Genomic DNA, 6000 nt, shown 5'->3' with positions numbered 1-6000 from the left:
GTTAGGGCCGGCCCAATAACTCCATGACTGTTTGTATTGTTTTGCATGTTACGTGCCAGTTGTGTGTTTTTACGTGAATGCTTGTACACCGAATCTGACCTATACCGGTAACCATGTTAGGACGTGGTGACCAGCGTGTTTGACCAAGTAACCTAAACCTACCGAGCAACCCAAGGTGAGTTCACAACTTAAAAGCATGCGTCCCGGTGGTTTGGGACACGAGACTAGCAACCCTATCCCCTGGTAAAAGGGGATACCATTTACATACCTTCCCTAGTTATGGGAACAAAACTTACTTTTCCTTCCCTGGTATTGGGAAACCTTTTGGACAATCCTATCCCCTGGTAAAAGGGGATACCATTTACATACCTTCCCTAGTTATTGGGAACAAAACTTACTTTTCCTTCCCGGGTATTGGGAAACCTTTTGGTTAATTACTGTTTATACGGATTGCAACTAACGGCACTAAACGAAACTCTATCACTCAAGTCCCTACTACAAATACCGATTAGTCACCGGGTTAGGCGAGCGGGTTATTAGTTGATAGCGCTATTTAGGTGTTTACCAGCCTCACACCGTGCCCTGGTTTGGGATCGGTCGTGAACTAATAGACTCAGGCATCCGTCAATGATGATAGAACATTGACATCGGGGCATCCTGCGGATACGCAACGGTTACCTAGTGTTCGGTATTGGAAAAACAGTTTAGTCGCTAACTTTTGGGGTAGCTCCCCAGGGCATGTATAAACGGGTAAATTAACCGGTGAAACGAGTTTTTGGTAATTAAAACTGGACAACTAGTGAACTCACTCAGCATTATTGTTGACCCCCCTTACTGCATGCTTTGCAGGTAACCAATGATTCAGGAGCTGCTGCTTGGGGATGTGTAGTGTTCGTCAAACCCGTGTGTTGGGATAACTGTTTTGATCAATGAACTGTCTTTAAAACTATTTTGGTTTATGCTTCCGCTGTTTTGTTAAACTAATTACCGAATCCAAACTCTAATGTTGTTAATTACTTCGGATATTAAATATTGCTACTTTTAATTAAATGCTCAGTATAATTGGTGGCTGGATCCTGGTCAGTCACGCCCTCGAAGCGGGTGTTATCCGCAGGTGGAATTTGGGGGTGTGACATTCAGAATTCTAAAAATGTGGCTGAGAAGATTGGTGAGGTTGTGAAAGAAGTAGAAAAGGTGATTGAAGTAGAAAAGGTGAAAGAAGTAGAAAAAGTGATTGAAGTAGAAAAAGTGGTTGAAGTTATTAAAACAATCGAAGTTGAAAAGATTGTTGAAGTTGTCAAGCCATGTGAGAAGTGTTTGGAAGCCTGCAAAGAGTGTGCAGCAAAAGACGACATCATAGCTGAGTTCGAGAAAAAGAAAGAGCAGTTATTGTTCAATCTCAATTATATGAAGGAATCGTACGACGTGTTGAACAAAACAGTAACTGGTCTCCAAAAGACAAACACAGAAAGAGAACAGGCGCTGACGATGATGAATGCAACTTTAATGTCGAAGCAAAAAGCTATAAATTTCTACATTGAAGAAAGTGCCAAATGGAAGCAAGAGTTGGAAACTGAAAAGATTGAAAATGAAAGAATTAGGAGGTTATTGTTGAGCTATTCTACCTCTGATTATGTTATTGATCGTGTTTACCCAACTGTTGCAGGTATGGAAGCTTTTCAAGCTGAGAAGCCGAAAGAAAAGAAAGATTGTGGTAAGAAACCGACCGTTAGCTATAACAAGTGTCCGCCTCCAATTTGGGATGGGTATTCACCTAGGAAACCAAATGAGGAACAACTTGCAAAAGCAGTCAATATACAGCTTAAAACCGACACAACTGACGTCTTACCAGAAAATATTGATGTGACGTTTACCTCATCCGATACTGATCATGAGTCTGAATTAATCAAAAAGGTGGTCGATCAGGTGTTGGACACTGATGAGGAGACAGAGTCAAAGTCTGAGTCTGGAGGGTCAAAGTCGTCAGTCAACAGTCAAAATTCGTCGGTTAAACGGTCTTATAGTAAAGAATTTTTGTTATCAAAGGCAGATTTGGATGATGAAACATTCGAAGTTGTTTATACTTTGAATGGTTCTGACAAATTATATTACAACAAAGAATTTCCAATTTTAAGTGTTAAAACGGATCTAATCAACAAAACTTTTAAACTAATAGAGGTTAATATTCCTGAATTAAAAGTTTTGAAAAATTTTGATAAACCTAAAAAGTATACTTCCAGAGTTCAACAACGTCTAAACAAGAAAAAATGTTATAATTCTGGTCCTGTTTTTCAAAAGAAACCTAACCAAAATCGTAGCTACAAAAAGAAAGGTTTAGGCTTTATTCCACCAGAAGATGATAAAAATATGAAAAATTCTAAAATGAAATCTGAATTTGTGACAGGTGGAAGCTCGGAAGATGAACACCAGAAACCATTTTGGAAACAAACTAACAAAGAGTTTCTTGCTGAAAAGAGAAAGAATGGAACTGGAGTATTTCATCCGAGAAATGCTCAAATCTGTTTGAAATGCAATGAAGCTGGTCACATTGCATCGGATTGTTCGAAAGATATCAAAGCAAAACAGGGAGCTTCTCAGAAGATGAAAGACAAAGTTGTGGAAAAATCTGAAAAATCCAAAATTTTTAAAAATTCGAAAAATGAAGTTGGAGAATGTTCAAAGAAAAAGACAAAATTTTACAAAAGACAAGGAAATGACAACCAGGTCTGGGTTGCGAAGAAGGATGAAGTGAAAGTCAGCGATGAATCTGGTTCCACAAAGCCAGAAGAGCCACAAATTATGGAGAAAATTTCAGAAAATGATGATGTTCTTCCATCATTGAAGTTTGAGGAGGTTAAAAAGAAAATTGGAAAAATTGAAATCTCAAATCAATTTTATGATGATGAAAAAGAATTTGATGTCGAGAAAACATTCAACGGGAATGTTAAGAAGATATTTGGGAAAATGTTGAGTGGTAAAGCTAAAGGGGTAAAAGACTTTTACGCAACTAAAAAGGCGACATACAACCCTACAGCTGAAGAGTTGAAAGTCCTCAAGTCCGAGAAGACTTGGAGGGAAGTTTGCTTCCCAGAATAGTCAAAGGACTACGCCGGAGATCCCAAGTTTATATCGTGGATCAGGAATCGGCATCTTTCTAGTTTATGATATGTTTGTTTGAATGTTTGTGATTAATGTTTGGATGATTTTACAGGTGAAAGGACTACGCCGGAGCTTCCAGGTGGTTAATTGCGAAGCAGGAATCGGCATTTTGATTGATATAATGGTGATGTAGATGTAATATTCCTACACGTGGTAGTTGTTTGGGTATCTAAAAGTGGTAATCTTGATCCCACAGGTGGTATTTGTGGTTAAATTTTGAGATGTTTGTATACTTTGAAGTGCATTTACAAGTAGTACAGAAGGTTCTTAGATGCAAATGGTAAATCAGGGACATTAATTTGTACTTGATTTACTATTCATGACAAAAGATAGACAAGATGATGAACCACATCCCCGTTTTTAAAATTGATAAACCTACAAGTGGTTGTTATCAACACAAATTCATTTTCCGGAAAAATCATTTTGATTAAAACAAACTTAAGTGTTTTGAAATCTAAATGAGAAAATGGTTTGTGATAGGGGGAGTTCAGATTGTTTATGCCTAGTGGATGGCGATTTGATGTGATTCAGTGTCGGTTGTCAAGTTTCTGTATAGTTTGTTTTACTCTTTATGTTTTTAGTAGGTCAAATATCTAGAAGTTTTCAAATTTTCTTTAAAATGTGTTTGCATTTTAGGGGGAGTAGGGAATTTTAGAAAATCCAAAAACATTTGAAAATTTGAAAAAGCCAAAAACATGATAAAATTCAAAAATGAGTTTTGTTGCGAAAAAAGAGGAAATGATAGTACATCAGTGAACTATCACGGCACGCTAAAGAAATGTAAAGTTAAAAGGTGTTAAACAATCTTACTGCGGATGTGTCAGTAGATTTTCGCACATTTAGTAAATTGAAACGAGATATAAACCTAAATCAAACCTGCTTGATTCGTGGGTAACTATTCTTGGATATATGGGTAACCCCCGAAATCTTGTTTGAAAGGTCCCGTATTCTGAGATACTAGGTCTTTATACTCAGTGATATCTGGGGTATTATCCCGGGACTTCTGCTGTATGGAAGTACTGACCTAGTCCCCGGATAATACTTTCTGCAAATGCTTGAAAAAGCGCCGCCCTCAGCATGCTGATGAAACAATAAAATTGATAGTCGCTGCTGTTGAAATGCAAAAAGATCCTCTAAAGGGGATCCACCAAAAGTCGAGCCGTCATCTCTCTGCTGAACGGAAGTTCTGACCTGAGCTCTCACGGTTTCGCATCTATCCTTTACAGATATCAGCTGTGGTATACTCACCTGTAAGATTGAATATTTGGGATCTGGATACGGGAGTATATTCAAGTGGAGTGATACACAATTAAGTTTAAGTCTCTAAAACATTAATATCGTATCTCGAATCAATTGAAATTTGTGTTGAGAATTTAAGAGGACAAACATACTGACAATCTAGGTAAATTGTTTAAAGCTGAATATGAAATCAAGCTTAACGGTGTTGGTGATAGGTTTCATAAACTGATATGATCCTCTTGCACGAGCTCACAAAAAATATTGTTTGTAAATATTTCATTCTTTGCATTTTATTTTCTCATATTGAAAATCCAAAAAGATTTTAGTGTGTTTTAGCATAAATTTTTGAAAAAGTCAAAAAGATTTTCGACAACTGATGTTGGAAAACTGATTTTCAAAATTCCGAGTGCTAAACATGATGAACAGTATTTGAGGGGGAGTGTTTGTGTAAATCTAACTGTTTTCGTTAAATCTTGCCTTCTTCAAGAGGTTCATCATATATTGTTTTGAGGGGAGTCATATGTTGGTGCAGAGGTATCTGATATGCGATAAAATTAGAAAATTTATTTCTGGGTTAAGATTGTGCAGGTAGCCAGGTTTCGATCTCAGAAATTAAAGCTAAAGAGTTTTGATAGAGCCAGGATATTTGATTCTAAAAGTCTGTGAAGATCAGATTCTGATTCTGAAGATCATGATAAACTGATGATGCTGATGAACTTAAGGAATCAAGAGATCTGATCAAGAGAATTAGAGTGTTTGAATGTCAGACAAAGATCCTGAAGATGTTACTGAAGAACAAAAGAATGCCAGTAAATTGAGAAGGGGAGTCTGTAGATTGAAAGAAGAGAAAGCCCAGAGATTGATCTAGACTGCAGATGAGAAAACACAAGTTTACAGTCAAGGTGTGTTGGCGACTCCATCAACATCTGAGGGGGAGTCTGTTGGTGCACTACATCTGTTGATTCCGTCTAGGTGTCTAGGATCAAGTCTTTTACCATATTGTATAGCATAGGGCTCGAAATACGAGAAAATGGAAGTCTGTATAGGTTTTAGGTCTTAGGATCGCTTATATGGTCATTAGATGTGTGGACCGCTGATAAGGCATTATCTTGGGCTGCTTATGTGTCAAGATTGTGGGTCGCTTATATGTCAGCCTGGATCGCTTATTGGGCATGTCCAATAAGCGATCCCAGTAGCCTATATATACCCTTAGAGCGAGTTCATTTGTAACTATTCCTGATTTTCGTACCGAAGTGCTGCCGGATCGAAAACAGGTTGTATTCATTGTCAAATCAATAGAAAAGAAGATTAAAGTGATATACAAGCTATTCCTACGTCATTTACTTGTTTTCCGCACCTGTACTTGACGAAAACACCTCTGAACGACTCGTTCGGGTCAGCAAACGATCCTACAGATGGGACGTTCAGGATGTGCATCGATTACCGGGAGTTGAATAAGCTAACCATCAAGAACCGATACCCTCTGCCCCAAATCGATGATTTATTTGATCAGCTGCAAGGTGCTACGTGTTTCTCAAAGATCGATCTACGTTCAGGTTATCATCAGTTGCACATTCAAGAAGACGACATTCCCAAAACCGC

The sequence above is a fragment of the Helianthus annuus genome, chromosome 8 (genome assembly GCF_002127325.2).
Source record: "Helianthus annuus cultivar XRQ/B chromosome 8, HanXRQr2.0-SUNRISE, whole genome shotgun sequence".
Taxonomy (NCBI): domain Eukaryota; kingdom Viridiplantae; phylum Streptophyta; class Magnoliopsida; order Asterales; family Asteraceae; genus Helianthus; species Helianthus annuus.
This window is presented reverse-complemented; position numbering follows the sequence as displayed.